Source organism: Crocodylus porosus, unplaced genomic scaffold (assembly GCF_001723895.1).
Source record: "Crocodylus porosus isolate Cpor-Errol unplaced genomic scaffold, CroPor_comp1, whole genome shotgun sequence".
NCBI classification, from domain to species: domain Eukaryota; kingdom Metazoa; phylum Chordata; order Crocodylia; family Crocodylidae; genus Crocodylus; species Crocodylus porosus.
The window spans coordinates 28,546,808-28,567,950 of NW_017728913.1; the positions used below are offsets into that span (position 1 = coordinate 28,546,808).

Genomic DNA, 21,143 nt, shown 5'->3' on the forward strand with positions numbered 1-21,143 from the left:
TGAAGTACTGCATCCAGTTTTGGGCACCACAATTCAAAAAGGATCTTGAGAAGCTTGAGTGAGTCCAGAGAACAGCCACGCACATTATCAGAAGCCAGGAAAACAGATCTCATGACAACAGTCTGAGAGCCATGGAAAAGCACAGGCTCAGGGGTGATCTGATGGCCACCTATAAGTTTATCAGGGGTGACCACCAGTTTCTGGGGGAACGTTTGTTCACCGGAGTGCCCCAAGGGATGACGAGGTTGAACAGTTATGAACTACTGCAGGACTGTTTCAGGCTAGACATGGAAGAATTTCTTTACTGTCTGAGCCCCCAAGGTCTGGAACAGCCTGACATCAAAGGTGGTTCAAGCACCTACATTGAACACTTTCAAGAGTAAATTGGATGCTTATCTTGCTGGGATCCTATGACCCAGATGACTCCCTGCCCTTCAGGCAGGGGGCTGGACTGGATGATCTTACGAGGTCCCTTCCAGCCCTAATGTCTATGAAATCTATGAAATCCTGGGTATCTGCTGTTTTTTAAATGAAATTGTATCTCAAAACTTAAATGTGTATTTTGGAGGCCAACCTTTGGCACCCAGCCTTCTAAAATCTGTCTGTAAATTCTAAGTGCCTGTAACAGGCCTAATTATACTCCCCCTGCTGGACATTTACCAGGCCTCCAAGTTCATGGCTTATAAACTTCCTGAGACTGAGCACAGTCCAGGCACTGATTCTCATTTTGAGATTCAAGGAACAATCTTGGGGTGCAGATCTTCCTGTGTAATATTCCCATTCTTCCAGTTGCAATTTTGTAGTTCAACTGCCTAGGTCTAGAATTTGGGTCTCACTGGGAGGGCCTACCAGATCCCTTGAAGGGTGCTGTGAGATAGAGAAGATAAGCACAAAATCAGGCTTTTCATGTCTGGATGCTCCCCCACACTGCAAGTAGGTAAGCACTGTAATAAATATTTTTTGTAATAAATAAATTAATTTTGAACTGGGGTGCAGCTCAAATTTCATAAGAGTTATGGAATGGTGCCTTGAGTTTAATGAGTGGTTCCTTGAGCTTTAGAACCACTGGTTTAGAATGTAGTGCTTGCTCAGAAACCCAAGTAATTTAAGCATACACTTTCCCAGAGCCTCAACCTTGTAAACTTTCTGTCTAGGAACAGACATTACACATAAACTGATTGATGTGATCAGAAAATGGTTCAAACCTGTAACAGAAAGGAAGTGCAATGCACATAAACCAGCTTCAAAGTGGCTGAAACTGGTTTAAGTTAACCTGGTTAAATGTAGTACAAGACTACAAATGTACCAAATCAGTTTATGCAATATCTGCACTTGGACCTCTTCCTGGCTGAAGTTAAATCAGAGTCCCCAGCACCCTAGATGCTCTGCTGGGCTGGCTAGGCTGTGCTATCTGCTCCAAAGAACAGTCTGGCCCTGCTCCTCTCTTCCCTACCCAGACCTCCCAGGGACACTGCAGTCACAGCAGGGTCTGCCTGACTTCCCTTCCTGCTCAAGCAGAGATTCCCCCTCCCATCTCCCACAGGACAGACCCCAGCCCCACAGACCCTAGGCATGTGGTATGTTAGCTGAGAGGTGTCTGTGTAAGGCAGACAGAACAAAGACAGACAGAACACTGTCCACTTAGGGCTTTTAGGAGCTAATCAACAGGTAGCTGGTAATATCCCTCCATTCCTTCCTTGGAAAAATCTCTTTAAGAAGAGCTTGAACTAAGGAGAGTGGCTTTTGTTTTGCTGATGGGCTGATAACACTGTGGTATCTGAAACCTTGTCAGGTTTCAGATAGGGGAGAAGAAGATTGAAAAGCTCAGTATCATCAACAAATGCATGCACTGCACCCCACCCCTTTGCCTCAGCGTGCTAGCCAGGGTCTGGTAACACTCCCACCCCCTGAGACAGTGCAGGCAGTGTGGAGGTTGAAAACCCTCCCTAATCAGAGCATCCTGAACCTGGACACACCCCTCCCCCCCCTCAGTTCAGCACTATGGAAGAGAAGGGAAAGCTGCTCTAGCACCCCCTGGCTGGTAGCTGAGCCACTGCAGGCATGTGCCTGCATTTCTGTAATGAAAAGGGAATGGCCACCCAGCTTCAAATCAGTTCAAGCTTTGCAGGTTAGACTAACTTGCAAAGATTGAATCAAGTCAGGCTCAGGCTTTTTGAATGTTTGTCCCTAGCCTCTGGGTTTACCGATTACTTCTCTAGGGATTACACGATAGATGAAGTACATGACAAATGATGCTGCAAAGAGAATTTTAAAGAAAATTACTCAGCACTTTACATCAGGGCTGAGCAAACCTTAGCACGGGTGCCAGAGCACAGCACGCAAAGACATTTTGCTTGGCATGCATGTCTCAGGGCAGATGGCATGGAAGAGGCCAAGGCTACACTGCCACAACAAGGATTGGGCCCCTCACAACTCTTCTGCTGTCCAACCCTGGCATGTCAACTTCTTACAAGTTGAGGCTGAGGATATTTTTGGCACTCTGCCCCAAAACACTGCTAACCCCTGCTTTACATAGTACAAGAGGTATACAGAACCAGGCAAAACAAAACTACTTATTCCCTATTTTAGCTTCAGATTGTATGCCACTCAGGGGTTCTTTGGTATCATGCCAATGTCTTCTAAGAAATCTAGAATCCTTCCTCTTCTCCTGCCCTTCCACACACTGCTTGTCTTTTAGTGTCTCCTTCCTTTATCTAGTGTAATTGATTAGAAAACGTCCCTTTGTTTAACATTGGTGATTCCCCTGGTCAATCTTGAAAGGAGCTCTAATAAGCTTTAACAAGAATATTATACGAGTATTATTTAAATAAAATTAAATAATGACAAATGGCATTAAACACAGACAATCATGCCTACCAGCTGATAGCTTGCACACTAAAGATGGGCTTGAATTTCAAGTAATTTTGCTTTCCAATCATTTTGGTCCAATGACAGTGAAAATTAGCATATGAAGCATTAAGCAAAAATAGCAAAAGCATAAAACATCTTTGCTAAATGTTGCTTTGAAATACATCATACACATTGGTAGTAATTAAAATCACCACAAACTACATTTTTACCCCAACTGGAAAAAGGCAGCAATCACCAAAAAGGAGCAGCAATGACAAGAAATTTCAAAGCCCTGGTCTAAAGGGTTTGAAGTCTGTTTCAAACCCTTCTCTACTTTGCAGAACAGGCATCTCACCCCTGCTTCTCAAATGAGTTAAAAGGGCAAAGGAGTCTGTTGCACTGTATGAACGAGCCTGAAGAAGTGGAAGGCTCAGTGCCTTGCCTCTTAATCTTTTTTCACTTCAGCTTATCTATTATTTGACATTGATACAAGGACAGTCTTCAGATATGTACTTCAACAATAAACCAAATCATCCTTGCTTATCGCAACAAGAAAGGAATCTCTGCACATCCCAAATTTTCCTGGAGCAAGTTGTAGATACAGTCTGTATTTTGTTGCATGTACTTGGAATATATTATATAAAAACTATGATATATACCAGGCAGCAAATGTACTCTTTTCATTTTCTGATATCGTTAAGCAGTTCTACTTAACTAATACCTCAGTGTTTAGCAGAGGAAAAGTTTGGAAGATACAAAGTTCTACAAAACAGAATACATCTCGATTGAACAATAATTCTGGCCTCCAGCATCTGACTTTCAAGCGTGTACCTTTTGAAAACATAAGCAATCTGAATTCTACCCTGAAGGAATGTGTGAAGTGATCCTAGAGCTCGAAGTCGCAAGAGAGCAGCCTTGCTTGAAAGGAATGAGAAAAAACCTGCACATTCACATATGCTTATAATTTGTAGAGGAAAAAACTCAGGCACAGAAGGTACCAGCAAGGGCATCCCCCTTCTACAACTTAGCTACTATTTACCATGCACTAATGGGTTTTACCCTCAAAGACCTGCAAGGTTGCTTGGGGGGAAATTGGGGGAGCCCCTTGTGTGCAATGAACCTGGCCTATAGAAGCTATGAAGAGTGCAGGTCCTTTGTTCTAGATTAACAGGAGTCCTCTGCCTCACTTTGTTCATTTAACATGCTTAAAGTATTTATTCTAATACACACTGGAATATCTGCAGGGCAGTTCTTTTAGTTTCATATGTGTATAACAACATTTCAAGCTCTGGATCTGCCTTTCTTCATCTACCACCGGCCCAACCCCCTTGACTAGTTGGCACGATGCCTACAGCTACCTTCCCTGAATAACTGTCAAAACAAGCTATAAGCTGGTGACTGTGAAAAGCCTATTTCAAAAACACTGCTTTGTGGAACATTTGCAAAAGTATAATTTTACTGGCAGACTACTGGACTGGTTTGTCTTGCTCTGGCCCATCCATTGCCAGCGAAATGACTTTTTTTCCCCCACATATACTAAACATCTACAACTTCATTGTTTACAAGTTCCCATGCCCACTTTACTCCTTTATTCTTGGAGTGGTACTGGGACTTTTTTTTTTTTTATTTACTCATTTATTTCAACGAGCATCAAATGACCAAGAGAATATTTTCAAGGTTGTGTCCTGTTTTCAGACCACTCTACAATTTGTGGACTTGCTTGAATGACCTCACCAGCAATAAGACTGAGGGACATGAATAAATCAACCCACATCTTTATTCTAACAGTCTGGACATACTAACCTCATTGACTAAGTACAGACATAGAAAAAGCCTGAGGCAAAAATCAGTCTAAGTTATGTGGTTTTCTAAAAGTGGCATACTTTAGATTGATAGTGAACAGAATACACATTTGCCCTTTGGTGGGGGCTTGTGGGGGATGGTGGGGTAGGGGATAAATCTTAGACTGGTTTCCACCATTTTTAAACCAGTCTGTGTGTGCCGCACTTCTGTTCTGTTATGGGTGTAGAACATTTTCCAATCACTTCTACTGGCAAAAGTGTACTGTCTGTACCTGGCCATTCTGTTTACTAAAGAAGGTTATTTTCTTTCTTGATTTGGTCTCTGAAATGATCATTCATGTTTAGAAAAACAAAACCTGGAAGAAGAATTCATTGTTGGTAAAAAATTTACCTCCAAAAAAAGGTTGCAAGGAAAGGCCTTAATACTTTCTATGCATTTTAACCTGCTTTTGCCCCCAAACAAATAGATCACTCTACTTTTATCAGCAATAGGTGGGTGAATCAATGTGTAATGTTTGGTATTTGCCCTACTTCCATTAAGTACCTCACTGCCCTTCTGACTAAGTTCATTCTCTTATTACTATCAAAATAAAATCAAAATTAAAAAAAAGCCTAGCAGACAAAGGATAGGATTAGAAAAGAAAAAAGAGTATAAAAGCACAGATCTAATCATTTAAGTCAAATATTGTAAATGAAAAAAATATCACATTTCATATTAACAAGGCTCCTTCCTTTTGCAAACTTATGAAATAAAAAACAATTAAGCTTTATTTTATGAATCCTTTTGGCATATTTCTAAGCAGCTTTATTTTATAATAAACTGAGATTACCTCTTCTCTACATATAAGAGCAACCAGAAACCAATTCCTATAGTTGTTTTACATATAGCAGTGTTGCCATTAGTAATACATTCCAAATCTTTATTATGCAGGTTTCAGTTCACCTTTTCCAATATGCTTCCACCAGAAAATGGTATAACTTTCCTCCTTCAATGCTGTTTATTTCTATGAATGATGAAATGAAAACAAAACCATAGGAGACTTTTTGAAGTTCTTGTCAAACTTCAAGAATAATACTGAATCTCTAAGAACTGAGTTCAGGCACATCATTGCAAGAAATGAATAAATGTACCTGCTGGCTATTCTACTAACACATAGTCAACATAACTGGATTTAAATATACATCAGATATATACAGAAAAAAAATCATAAAAGATTTCTCTACATTCTTGTTCAGATTGATGACTATCCTGCTATCCTGGTGATCACATCTGTCATTACACAGGTAGTGTTAATTGCTTTTCTTAATCCCTTCCCCAAGCTATTAATATTTTAGATCCTCAGCTGCAATTCTTCCAGTAATTAGACATCTACGTATTAATGACAGACATTTTCAGTTGGTTTGCATCACTAACATCTCAAATAAATAAGTTCTTGGAGAAGTTACTAGATACCTCGTAGAGGAATAAAAGCTGAGTTTTCAGCCTGCCATGTATGCACAGGAAAGGTCTTAGTCTCTTGGTTCAAACCAAAAAAACAACAAGCCAGGCTCCACTCTTTCCATGCTAAATGAGACTGTAATCCAGAGGATGCTGCCTGAAGAAAATTGAATGATTTACACGTTACACCTTCTCTGCAGACTTACTGAAGCACCTGCAATATGGGTTTGCAGAACAGTGATTCTCATAGGACAGGAGTAAGCAGAGCTGTGTAACAATAGATGAAGCTTTCTTGAAGCACCATCCACAGAGCTGCCAGGGCACCCCTGATTGGCTGCCAGGCAAGTGCCCCAAATACCCTTCCAAGACAGCCCCCAGAGTGGGTCACTATGGTATGCCAGGCAGCCTGGCCAGTAGCAGCAGGGGCATGCCATGGTGGCCTGCTGAAGGATTGATTGGGCCCCTCAGAGCTCCAAAAAGCAAAAAGCACCCAACAGCAGGTGCCTAGCACAACGGCAGAAATCGCACCAGGTGCCTGTTACTCACTGAACTCTAATGGGACCAATCCTTCCTTCTCCAGTGCACCTCCTTTATCCCCCACCTAAGGACATTGTATAAAGATAGAAGAATACTGAGCTACAGAGATTCTCCCTTCCCTCCACTACCTGCAGCTGACAGCTTATCACAGGCAGGAGACAGGGCTGGAAGCAGAAGTTTTGCTGGCTGGATCTGTGACGGCCTAGAGGGCAGGGTCCACTGCATGCTTAGCTGGAACAGCTGAGCCCAGCAGAGTTCCAGCAGGCCTCCCTGTGAGCAGGAGCTAATTGAAGCCCTCAACGGAGCCTGTGATGCCCATGGACAGTGACCTAACATGAATTGATAAGGGGATCTAGTACAGAAGTTCAATAGACCAGTCTAACCTAAACAAATTAAGTCTGATACCCCATTGATCCAGGTCTATCTTAGACTGGGTTCTACCATTTTTAAAGTAGTCTGTGTGTCCCAAACTTCTGTTCTGTTACAAGTATAAACCAGTTTCCAATCACTGATACTGACCAGTCTGTGTGTAATGTCTGTACCTGGCTACAATCTAAAGAGCTTGTCAGTTTCATTATTCTTCTTCATGGAAAATTTACAATACCCTTTGCTTCCTAACAACTTGAGACCAAGCCATGCACAGGAGCTGCAACTCTAACTACTTTATGTCTAATCTAAAACAGATTTCCTGTTTAGGTCCTTCATAGTTGTATGGCACTTACTTCAATGAAATGCATCTAAAAACCATTCTGGGTTTGATCTTTAACCAAATATGTATTATCTTTAAGTCAAAGTAAACAATCTAGTTAACTTCAGGGGACCTACTTATAAATGTTCGTGCACCAAAAGTTGTGCACATATGCACTCATGTGTGCACACACACACTCCCACACCCCGCCCACCCTTCTAAACCAGGGCACAACGTGCAAGAAAGCAAAGCTTCCTTCTGGGAATTTTGTGAGTTTGATCGTGACATAAAACTCTTTCTTAAAAACATTTACAAATTCCTGTTCAACACACAAAAAATAAATCCTAACCAAACAACAGGTCTAGTACAAATTAACTCACTTCCTAGCTGACTTCTAAAAATTCAAAGGACAAGGTCTTTTGATTCTTAAAATTTAATTCAAATAATTTATGTACCCTATTTCATATCTGCATAAGTTAGCTATACTGCAGATTTTAAAGGTCTTCATTATAGGAGGGCTGACTGAAACTAATATAACATAGCTGATGCTGCTCTTAAAACAGCATGGTGGGTAAGTAATATTTGTACAGAGAAAATGATTTGAGACTTTATTTTCAGAGCTACTGAGCACTTACACCTACTCAATAAAATAACAGCAATTCTGCGTGAAAAGTAATTCTGGAAAGCTAGCACTCTGTAAACAGAAAAGCACTGTAGAAGTTTTGATCTGTTACAAAGGCCCATGTAATTTATGCTTTGCTTAACTGAGACCTAAATTAAACCAGGTAATTCAGGACTAGTATTTCAAGAATCAAATTGTTAATTTAAGAATAGTTCTTACATAAAAATAAGTGTCAAAAAGGTTAATGTAAATGTTGCAGTAAATGGAAATGCAAACAGATGGTGTAAACTTTCTGTGAAAATAGAGGTTTGAAAATCTACATTTTTGTGAAAATAATACAAGCAGCAACCAATCCACCAACTAGTGTGATTTCCTGATCCCGCTTTCAACGTATGTAATATTTACAACTTATAAAATAAATATGGATATAGATGAAGTACCAAAACAAACCTGATATTGATTTTGAAACCTGCACTATCCAGGAAGATGCACAGGTTTGTTAAACTCTCATTCAAGCAGGAGTGGTGATTTACATATGTGGAAGTGAAGTGAATTATGGTATAACTGGGAACCGGGAACCTTGGTTATGGACCACAGCATCACCATGTTAAGTATTTTGAAAACAGAGAATAAAGAGACAGTACCTGACCCAAAAAGCTTACAATCCAAATATATGCTGTTTCTTACCATGGAAAACTGAATATTTCAAGTAATTAAATTATTCCTAAACATGCAGAGCTTAAAAAAAATGGAAAGAGTTGTGGGAAGGGAAGGAAAAGAGGGAAGACAGCAGACAACTAGCTTTATGAGGATTCAGGAACTTAAGCTTGATCTTCATTGTGCTAATGAGATGCTTGACTACATGTTCATAGGTCTTATTCCTGCTATTGACCATCAGTAACAAATCTGGCTAGGTAACAGCAAAGTCATTTCAGGATCAAATAACCCTGTGTACCCTTTACCAATCACTCCTGACCTTGCACTTGCAGCCAATGTTGGTATAGTGAAGGATTCATTTTCCTCTTCACAGTTAAGGTGTCCAGACTGTGGAATAAGCTTCCTCCAGAGGTGATACAATCACCAACCCTGAAAACTTCAAGAGGAGACTGGACAGTCACCTTGCTAGAATCACTTGACCCCAGTTGTCTTTCCTGCCTGGTCCAGGGGGCTGGACCTGATAATCTTCTGAGGTCCCTTCCAGCCCCTTACTATCTATGAATCTATGAAGTCCAGTCACTTAAAGTTCACTAGCTGCATAACCCTTTCTGACTGCATTCTTTTCTTGAAAACATAAGGCAGATAGATGTTCCCAACCTTTTTAGACTTAAGACCCACCCTACACCCTGCCATAACTTTTGTGAATTGAGCAGCACCCCATTTCAAAAACCAGTTTATAGTGATTATCTTCTTGGGGGGAGGAGGGAGGAAGGAGGCAAAAAGGAGGAGCAGCAGGCAGCAGGAAAGAGTGTGTGCTGCAATGATTGGCAGGAGGAAGAGCAAATGGAAGGATAGAACCTGCACTTATGTCCTCATTGGAGCCTGTGTTCATCTCACTTATCTTCTCTCTCCTGGTGGCACCACTCAAAGGTTGTCATGGACACCCCAGTTGAACATCACTGACATAAAATAAGTATCTGGGTTTAAGTTTCCTCTCCACTACAGAGTTGAGTTGTCTACACATTGTTCTCAAGAGAACCTCACCCGAGAGTCCAAATTTCAATTAATTTGCTGTGTCCACGTTGGCTCTACAGTCATTTATGTATTTGTGGCACTAAGGGTATAAACATATGTCTGCTCTGAAGTTGGATCAGCTGTACTGAGATCTGTCTCAGCACATGTAATCTACTTCAGTAGCCTCCAAAGACATCACCACAGAGGCTGTCCAACAGGTACAGGCACCTGCCACTTCAGCAGGCCAGTCCTGCAGGACAACTGTCACAGGTGCTACACCCCAAGTCAGGGCACACCAGTGTGTGCGCCCTAGGATTCCCTGTACAGGGGAATTTCCAGGACACGCATCTGCAAGCACAGAGGGGAGAACCCTTCACTTGCACATGCATGCAAGGGAATTCCCAGTGTACACAGAATCAGGCCCCTGAACCCCATGCTGTCCTGCCATAAGCAAACAGACATCAGCTGAAAAAAGGCAGGACAAACTATTACTAAATATGCTTGCACTCATAGATTTGGGCATTTATAGTGCGACAAAGGGCTATGATGTCTGTACCCCATCTGTCTGCAGCCTAAGACTTCTGTAACCATGAGCTGAGTTGCTCTAAGAATTCTTTGCAGTGAACCATGCAAGGACCTTGTCTGCCTTTTGGGTACATGGGAGATAGAGAAGAACCAGATGTAATAGGTGTAATAAATTCAACCATTCAGAAAGAAACAAAACCCGTGAAGTTACTTTAGTGGTGGAAGTCTTTCTTTTTTAAAACAATACATTTAGCAAATACTATTTTTATAGAAGTTAGCTAAAACGTCTTTAACATTGTATTTTAATGTAATCACCTTAAAATAGAATACAATATATTATTAAACAAACTATAAAATATTAATCAACCTCTCAGTCAGGTTTTATAGCATAGCAGTGTCACTCTTTGAATGCTAACAGCCCATAAAACCATAACAAATGTACGTGTCAACAGTAATAGAAACTTCCACAATGCACATAAAGGGAGTATTTCATAATGTAAATATTTAGGAACAGAAAGAAAGACAGAAATTAAAGTATATACAACCTGTCTTTTTTAAATTGTTCTAATAAAAGCTGTATGTATTTTATATACATTTGCAAAGACCTCTGTAATGCCTTGAACAATACAAGTAACATTTAAGATTTAGGTCTGGAGAGAATAAGTTGGGTAGGTACATAAGAAGGAAACCAGTTTGTTTAAATCCTTTAATTGAGCATTGTAAGGAGCCTGTAGTAGTGGGACAAACATAAGTTTGAATAATCAGAATGATTTTTGGGAGCAGGGTTCACATAAACTTATTCTGCTGGACATTTATAAAGATAGCAAGACTATCAAGAATTATACTTAGTGATAAAAAAATTTTTGAAAGGAAAGTAAAGTAAACTTGACACTGAAGATATATGCCACTCTGCTAGCTACCAGAGATCAGAAATCCAACGTAGGATTAAGGTTGTCCCATATCTGTCTAACAAAGGATTCTTTCAAGGACCTGATACTGCCTAGTGTCAGAGACAGGAACTCAGATGAAAAGACTATAAGCCTGGTCGAGCTTGGAAATGCTGATTTGTTTGGGGAAAAGGGCATTCTCAGTCAAATAAGGAAACTAGGAGAAGAAGATCTGATAAAATAATAAAGGAGATTAAGAAAAAACACACCTATTCACCCAGAGCCAAGGGGAATTACAGAAATGTACAACTTCAAGGCTTCTTGTAGGTTTGTTCCAAAACACAAAATGGAAAATACAGACCTCAGAGCAAGGTAAGTCTTTAGGAACTTGAAGTATGAGCCCTGCATATTCTGCCCTAGAGAAAAACTGTGAAGGAAAATGTTTATTATCACTCATAAAGAAACTGGATAAATGAGCCAGTTAAGTCTGCAACCTAAACTGAGCTTTGGAGGAGTTGACTATTGCTCCCTAGACAGTGTCTATTTGGGGTAACAACCTCAGGGCTATCTCTTGCAATGCCACTGTTTTTTGCGACCATTTCTTCCCCATTCTAGATATTCACAGAACAATTTTGAAGAGGCAGCAACTACCAAGATCTTAAATCATAGCAAGCTTTTGCTCTGCCTTGTTTATCTCTTTATACATTCAAGTCTACAATGACTTTAAAATCAGTTTTTAACAGTATAGGCATTTTCAAGGATGTTGAACAAAATGTCAGTAGGTGACAACCCATGGTTTGTTAGTGCTATTCTGTAATTTGGCAGTGCTAAATATAGATCAGAAGCCAACTTCACAATCTTTCTAGTAGGCATTTTATTCTTAACATAATTTCCCACCAACTCATTGGATTGAGAATAATTGAGACTAGGGATGGTATGTCTATACATATCCCTCACTGCAAACTCCTAAGCCTTGCACCTACAAAACTAGAACCAACTGTCAGACAATATTTCAAGAACAAGTGAAAATATACTCAATATGCTTGATCACTTGTTTAAATTAAATATCTTCTAATAAGGTGAGTTCAGAGGATTGAGATGCCACGCACATGATCAGAGGTCAGGAAAACAGATCTTACAATGACAGGCTGAGAGCCATGGGACTCTTTAGCCTGGAAAAGTGTAGGCTCAGGGGTGATCTGATGGCCACCTATAAGTTTATCGGGGGTGACCACCAGTATCTGGGGGCACATTTGTTCACCAGAGCGCCCTAAGGGATGACAAGGTCAAACGGTCACAAACTCCTGCAAGACCGTTTCAGGCTGGACATAAGGAAGAATTTCTTTACTGTCTGAGCCCCCAAGGTCTGGAACAGTCTGCCAGCGGAGGTGGTTCAAGCACCTACATTGAACACCTTCAAGAGTAAATTGGATGCTTATATTGCTGGGATCCTATGACCCCAGCTGACTTCCTGCCCTTTGGGCAGGGGGCTGGACTCGATGATCTCCTGAGGTCCCTTCCAGCCCTAATGTCTATGAAATCTATGAAATCTATGAATAGTTTATGTAACTGTTGCATAGTTCCCCCCACCATCCATCTTCTTGGCTTGAGTTAACTAACAACTATTAAAACCATCGAGTACTTTAGAAACAAGTATGATCAGAAATCAAATGTTTATATACAGAACAAAAGAACTGTTTAAATATTTTGCAGATGTCCCCAGAGTTGCAGTTCTGGTGGGGTTTAACTACTGCATTTTTCTATCAAAGTATTTTCTTACTATATTTACCCAAATCCAAGATGACCCTGAATTTAAGATGACCCCTCCAACAATTAGATTCTATTCATGGACATTTTATACATTTGTTGTGATTTTCCATGTACAGAATCCAATTATTGGAGGGTAATCTTAAATTTATCCACCCCACCAGTGCAGCAGATAACGCAGGGACAGCGGAGCAGGCAATGGTGGGGGTGGTCAGTAGGGGTGGCAGGAGGTATGGAGACAGGGAGGAGGTGGGGTTTGACCCCTGCCCTCTGCCCCCCGACAAGCCTGCCCTTTGCTGCTTGCCTATCCCCACCACTTTCCCCTCCCCCTGCAGCCTCTGTCTCCCCTTAGTCTCTGCTCCCCAGCTTGCACCAGAGCTTGGCTGAAGCCATTACGACAGGGCCAGATTTGGGCTGGAACAAATACATATTTTGTGCCCTGAGCTGCAGATGGGATGGAGACTACCAGAGCCCAAGGCAAAACAAGGCTAAGTGGCAAAGACTGAAGTGGGCCAGAGGCAGCAGGGTGGGGGGGAGAGGGCCCAAGGATGCAGGGGAGTGGGGGCAGAGGCAGCAGGCAGTAACTGTGGCTCCAGCCTCAACCACAGGCCAGAGCTGGAGCCAGAGCAGGAACCACTGCTTGCCCCGTGTTAAATGGTGGGGTGAGGAACCCTCATCTTGGAACTAAGTAAGGACAGTATTTTGTTTTATTCTTGATATTAAGTGTTGTTGAGAAATTACCTATGCCCAAGAAGTCCTGGAGGTCTACTTCACTTGGCATCTAAGTATAATTTGGAAGACAGGGTAGATATGCAATTTTACAGAGTAACTAAATAAGATGTATATGAGAGCACAACCATTTGTGAACTCAAGTTCACTTCACCAGATGCTATAAAAAGAAATTTACATGCCTCTAATTTTCTCACTTACAACCTCTGAATCTTCTGTTACTTCATATCCACATTTAAAAGGAGTAATCTGAAAATAACTGGTAACTGATTGAAAAGTACTTTGTTGTATTCTCAGTCCCTTTCACTATTCTAATTACATATCTTGCACATTAACAAGGAAACCTTTGGACTTCCTATGACTATCGTATCAGACATCTAGGATTAGGATAAAAAAAAATTGTACATGTCAGATGCAAGAAAGTTTTAAAATCTGTCTGAGGTTATTAAGGGCTCACATGAGACACTTATATGAAAAAACGGAAAATGGGAACCATCTTCTACACAAAGCTTAAACACAATGTCTTGCAAAGTTAAAATGGGAGAGGCAGAGAATGACACTGATTTCCAATTACTCCAGTAGTCAGATGCTGTCATGGGAAAATATCCACTTTCAGTATCCCCAGTTCCACCATAGAGCTCAAGAGAGTTATTCTCAGTATTATAAACACATCTTATAAAACCACTAAAAACACTTAAATCAGCAGAACAGAAATAAACACTTTGGCTAGGGACAGGCATTCAAAAAATCCTGAGCCTGAATTAATTCAATCTTTTCAGGTTAGTCTAATCTGGCTAGGCTGCACTGGTTTGTAACTGGACAGACATTCTCTCTGGACTGAGGAAATGCAGGCATATGCCTGCAGTGGCTCAGGCTAGAATCCTTCCCTTGCACAGTGCTGAGCTGAGGTGAGGCATGACCAGGCCCTGGCGAGATGCTCTGATTAGGGAGGTGTGTAAACCCCCACCCTGCTTGCACCATCCCAGGCTTTTCCCTGCTGGCTGTTCAAGGGCTGGAAGTGTTGCCAGACCCCAGCTCCCTGCTAGCACTCTGAGGCAAAAGGATGTGTGCAGTACATGCACCTGTTGATGATATGTCAATTTCCCTCCCTGCTTCTTTATACTGTCTGCAGCAAACTGACAGGTGAGCAAGCCAGCAGGAGGATGATAACAGTGTTTATCACACCATCAGCAAATCAACAGCTTCTCTCCATTAGTTCAAACTCTTCTTAAACAGCTTACAGGCTGACCTGTTGATTAGCCCCAAAAAGCCCTGAGCAGTCACTGTTCTGTTTGCCTGTCCCAGTGAAATTGGAGACATCCACACACAATGACACCTCTCAGCATTAACTAGCATACCACGTGGCTAGCGTCTGTGCTGTGCGAGATAGGGGGGAATCCAGCAAGCAGCAAAGGGCAAGGAGGAGCCAGGTGAATCCTGTTGTACCTGCAGTCTCTGCTGAGCTGCAGCCAGGGACCAGAGAGCCCCGCCTAGCCCAGAGAACACACTGGGATGCTGGGGGTGTCTGTTTTATATCAGACTAGCAAGGGGTCTGGGACAGACATTGACTAAACTGGCTGAGCCAAATCATTGAAGTCTGATACTACATTCAACCAGGTTTATCTCAAACCAGTTTCAGCCATTTTCAAACTGGTTTATGTGCACTGAATATCTGTTGTTTACAAGTTTAAACCAGTTTCTGATCACTTAAACCAGTTTGTATGTAATGTCTGTCCCTAGCCTTTGTTATTTAAACTGTACACACACATGCATGCGTGCACACACAAGATTTCAAAGGCAAAAGAAGGATATTTAAGTTATTTTACAAAATTTTTATTTTCCCAGGGAAGGAGATTGATTAACTGCTATAGGGCATTTGCCTATTGTTAAAATACTGGACTGGAACTAAATGCATCTGACTTCAGGTCCTATCTCTAGCACAGCTTCCTTTTGTACCCTTAGCCAAACTATTTAAATACTCTGTACCTCAGCTACATATACAAAATGGGAACTTTCATTCCTGTTCTTCTTCCTTCCTAACCCCTGCTTCTGTCCTTCAATAGTTCATCCATCTTTTCTCATATTAAGACTTCTTATCCTCTTGTTCTGGAACTGTCTGGAACTTGTATTTTTAAGTGCTTCTCTCTCAGATCCTAATATCAGTCAGAACTTCTCACTGTTGTTGTAACACAAAATAACTTTATTTTTGTTCGTGGGGAAAAAAGGGAACTCATATGGGGATCCACCTACCCTTGAAAGGCACTTACAGGTTTAAGACAGGGGCCTTTATTATTATTTGATATATCTGCATGGCAATATGATCAATATTATTTTAATAAAGTTCTGCAATATGAGGCAATGCCTCTTTTGAAAAGAAAAAGGCATTTATAATTCAGTATTCATATTTTTTTAATTGGGTGAGTTTCAGCATTTTATAATGCTTAAATGTGAAAGTGCTAATGGATTTCTGTCATCAAACTTCTGTTGAGGTAATGTAATATGGCCTTCCTATTTTCAGGTAAAATTCTCTGTAGTTTTAAATTTCCTCATGACCTGGAAATAGGAAATTTTTGTTCTAGACAAGTGACACTTCTGTCCCAGTTTTGTGTCGCAGAACCTGTTTCTTAAATTTCATTTTGTACAGTGGAGTAAAACCAACCAGCAAAACAAAGCTAATTGCCACATAAATCACTAATCCACAGCACTGCATTCATCAATGCATCACATATTAGAGCAAACTAAAATTGTGTAAATTAATGGCTTTAGGATCTGTTAATAAATACCTATGAAGGATCAGACATTTTTAGCTATAGTGATAAAGCAATAAAAGTAATTTAACCAATCAAAATGTCAACCCTCAACAAGTGGCCACATTAAATAAAATTGTCAAAGCCTCTACAATGAACAGTGGAGTTGACCTGGGTTGTTTTGCTCTGTTTATCTGCTGAGCAACCTTTAAACTGCTTTTTACATAATAGAAGCAAAAAAAAAATGTGGCATTGTTTGTGGGCTTTTGTGTTCCCTTGTTTGAGGACTGAAATCCCCAAGGTAAGAATAGAAGAGCATTGAAGTACATACTGTTCTACTTTGGAGGTTTCAATTCAATCCCAGCAGCTGGAAAAAGAACAGAAAGAATCGAGTTCTCAGACTTCTCCGCACCAGGAAAATTGGTTTGAGCCAACTCTGAGGCTGGATCCAAGACAAAAGAGGATTTCTTCATATTTATAGCAATTACTCGGTATCAGTGGTAAATAAACCCCTCTCCAGGGACAGCAGGATGATTTTGAAGCTGGTAGGTGGGTTACATTAAGGTATATATCTACAGCGGAGGATTCAAAAGGGCTCAGTAACTTAGAGAGAGATGCCATTTCAGAGAATTAAGCAACCTGAGAGTACTGATGAAGGGTTTTGTCAGTGGGAAGCTGGGAAGAAGGTAAATTTATTTTGATGAGGGAAATAGAAGGGTACAATGATTGCTCCAGTTCCTTGGCTCAAGAGGCAGAAGCATTTATGACAGCTGAAAAAATCTTCTTTCATCAATGTTGGACATTGAATTAGATGCTTTTGCATTTTAAAAGTATTCTGGATGACCTAGAAAAAGAGACACTATTCTTATTTCACTGCCAGAGTTGGTTCAGAGGCAGCAGCTTCGGCAACTAGGAAACAAGCGGCAGGCAGATTTAGCAGCTGGGAAGATTGTGCTCCTTTTGCTCTTGGAGGACTGCAGACAGACTCATCATTTAGCATAGGGATGTCAGACTCCCCCACACACACACACCTCCACCTTCCCAGCCAGATCCAGACCATGAGACAAATCAGAGCTATCTATGGCAGGAGGAGGGGGAAAGAGAAGGATGGGCAGGCAATGGAGACAACCAGTGTCAAGGACCTGCCAGGGTTAGTATAGCCATTACTAGTACCCATGCTGCCAAAGCATGTTCCCAACAGAGCTCCATGACCTGGATTTTAGCAACAGGCCCCATCCCCTGAATTCCCAGCCCCTCTAGGAAACCCACAGGCCAGATAAAGCAGCTCCATAGGCTAGATCCAGCCTGTACGCTCGATGCTTGACATCTCTCATCTACGAAGTTCTGCCCTGACTGGAAGAAAGAAAACGGTCAGAACCAGAGTATCAGAAAAATGCAGACTTATGAAGGTTGGCATTGCAAATCCACAGAGTTTAAATTTTGAATCACATGACAGATAAAGATTTCAGTGATCAGATCTTCCCATGGAGCCAATCAAATTGGTGCATTGGTTATCCTTTTTAATTATTTATGATGAGCTATAAAATACTTTAAAAAGCAAAAGAAATGCAAATAAATAAAGCAAACAATTGACTAAAAATCTTCAGAAATCTAATTCAATCTTTTCTGATTTATGAGGGGAGTTTAACTTTTCTAGCTGTCTATCTAAAAATGCTTTCAAGTCAGTTTTCCACTGGTAAATTTGACTTCAGCAGCTCAAAGGCTGTATAATAAGTGTATCATTTCAAATTTCATACAACTCTACTACAAGATCCTCAGTAAGACACTACATAAGAAGAAGGGTTATTTCATGCTTTAAGGAATCAGATATCTTCTTATAGAAAACAGACACAAAGAGAATACTTGTTTACATAATGTGTGTTTTTAATTTCCCCTCTTAATTTAGAAGAACAGCTGGTGTAGACTGGTATTTTACTGCAGTCTCCTCTTAACAAAAATAAAGTAGAAACACTGGCTGGCATGCAGAAACAGCAGTTTCAAACAGAGTCCTCTCCTGATAATGAGCAAAGCAAAAGCAGTAAACATTTTCAAGATCCATTAAGTCATCTCTCTCATTCTATTTAACATCAGCAGATTCAATAAGTGAATCAGTGGTCACAGCTGGGTGCAAGAAACATCCAGATGCTTGAGACCATGGTAAGGCATCCTGTTGCTAAGTAAGTCTTGGAAGAATAACATATCTGTCTTCAGTATTTATAGGGCAGCTATCACTTTGTTCACCTTCCAGAATACTAATTTAGGCCTCAGCATATATTTAGGCCTCATATATATTTAGAGTTTTATGGATATCAATACGTGAAATGAAAATAACATTGAACCATGACCCGATGGTATGTTTAGTTCTGAAACAATTAGTAGACAAAAACTGCTAGACTGCAAATCCAGTGACCCTTTAGTAAAGCTATCTTGCAAACCATCTGGAGTAAAATAAGCATAACAGCACAGAAAAGGCTGAAATATCAACTTTCCACAGGTGTAAAGCAGTTGCTTCTATACTTGGCACATCATGAGAAATCAGATTTTAAATTCACACAATTGCAATTACTGTCACATTCCCCTGCTGCTTCAAATCAGATGCGAGTTTACCAGCTGTTATTTCATAGACTGCTAAAATAGATATCTATGCTGTAGATTACCTGAAAGCTTGCAACTGTAGATTTGGCATGGTACAAAGCATTGATTTCCAACTCTAGCAGTTAATAGTTGCTATCTAACAGATATCAATTGCTAAAATGATGTCAGAAGAGAAATATAAAAATTATTTAAGAACCTGAAAAAGCTTATCTCCAGAGGCATTTGCACACACTTCAGTCTTCCCCAGGCTGATGGTAAGTCCCAAGAGGTGTACTGCAGTAGCAAAGTAGGTGGTCATGTGCTGCAGTTTGCGTTGAGTGTGCCCCACCAAGGCATAGTCATCTGCAAACAGAAGTTCAGGGATGAGCTGTTGCAAGGTCTTTGTATGAGCCTGTAGGCATCTGAAGTTGAAGAGGTTTCTGTCTCTCCGAAAGTGGATATAGGCACCTTTCTCACCTTCCCCAAGATTGTCCAATGCTTGCTGGAGCATCATGGTAAAGAAATGTTGAACAAAGCAGGGGTGAGAACGCAGCCTTACTTTGTTAGAGATAAGGAAGGGGCCTGTTGTACTTGACTTAACTCTGTGACAGTCAGCGTGGATATCTGACCATGGTAAGGTACTTAGGTGGGTATCCAAGCTTCCGGAGAATCTTCCAGAGCCCATTTCGACTTAGTGTCAAATGCATTAGTAAGGTCAATGAAAATGATGTACAGTCCCTTGTTCTGCGCCTGGCACCTTTTCTGTATTTGTCTGAGCACAAATACCATATCTATCATGCCTCTGTTTGCTCTAAAGCCACACTGGCTCTCCAGGAGGACCTCTTCTGCTATGAAAGGCACCAGCCTGTTGAGAAGGATTCTAGCTAGAATCTTCCTGGCAATGGACAGAAGGGTGATCCCTTGGTAGTTGGAACAGTCTCACTTGTCACCTTTATTCTTGCACAGGGTAACAATTACAGCATCATGCAGATCTTGTGGAATTTTCGCCTGCTCCCAGCAGGCTATAGACAGTTCATGGAGCTTGCAGTGTAGAGCAGGAACGCCATATTTCAGGGCTTCAGGTGGAATTCCATCAACTTCAGGGGCTTTGTTGCTTTTTATCTAGTCGATAGCGGTGAAGTTTTTCTCCAGTATAGGATGCTCATCTGCTTAATAGGCAGTTGGTTGAATCACATTATGCTTTCCAGCTTTTTTCCCCCTCAAATAATGGACACCACTACTCTACTATTCCATCAGGTTTGGGAATCAACTAAATAACATCACGGAAAAATTCCAAGTTACCGATAGCAATCAGTACTGAGACTCCTTAGGACTAGCATTTAACAAAGCAAATAACATCACTACTAAGATGAGAAAAAGACTCTTGGTTATGCGTCCAGGAATGCAGCCTGGCAGCTTGGAGAGAGGTGTCCGGCTGGTAAGTTTTTACTGGGGAAGGGACATGGGGGGCAGATAAAGGCTCCCACATTGAGAGAGGGAGTGGGGTTAGGGTTGGGGCTGGGGCAGGCACGATCCAGCCAGGATGGGGGCAAGGACTGTGAAACAGAGCCATGGGTGGCTCATCAAGGGGGTATGGGGAGGGAGGGGCTGCCCACCACGCACGCACCCCTGGGGGAGGCATGGGCAGTATGTACTTCCTGGATTTCTGTGTGGGGCAAGGTCGGACTGTCTGCTGCGGGCTTGGGGCCAGCGGCTGCATCAGCCTCTTCCCAGTGGGGAGGCAAGGCAGGTGGCAGCAGCACTGGGAGGGGGGCCACGGCAGGGCCACATCTACCCCAAAATTCTCCATAGCCCCTTTCCCAAAGCTGCCACTGCCCGCTCCACCCCTGCCCACTTTGAGTGCAGCCCCAGCCGAGTTCCCCTGATGGGTAAAGGCTGGTCCTGCCACTAGCCCCAAGCCTGCAGAGGGTAGCCTGCCCTCATTCTGCACACAATTATGGGGAGCACATGCCGCCCATGCCTCCCCCAGGAACGCATGCAGCAGCAGGGAGCTGTCCCCCACTCCCCACCTCCCAGATGTGCTAACCACAGCTCCACCTGGTACCCTGCCTGGCTGGGCAGCACCTTAGTGTCCCCCCATCCCTCTCCCTCCCCTACCCCCCCCAGACTTACTGGCCGGACACTGCTCTTCAAGCTGCCAGGCTGCATATCAGCTGTTAGATCAGTATTGCATCCAGTTCCTGGGGCTGCTTCCACCAACCTACCACCCAGCATACTAGCCACGTTCATGTGCGCCTCCAGACACACGATGCCCCATGCCTCAAATCACCCCCCACCTGCCCCTA

At 41.8% G+C, this 21,143-nt stretch overlaps 1 protein-coding gene and 1 long non-coding RNA gene across 3 annotated transcripts in view; both read right to left on the minus strand.

The window, feature by feature from the left end:
• GPM6A (glycoprotein M6A) overlaps positions 1-21,143 on the minus strand; it is a 382,272-nt gene that overhangs the window by 291,451 nt on the left and 69,678 nt on the right. The window lies entirely within an intron of this gene.
• LOC109309764 lies at positions 7-12,208 on the minus strand. Its single transcript, XR_002101033.1, has 3 exons — positions 12,160-12,208; positions 9,147-9,149; positions 7-108 (listed from the first exon to the last, which is right to left on the minus strand). It is a non-coding gene; the product is annotated as an uncharacterized LOC109309764 (long non-coding RNA).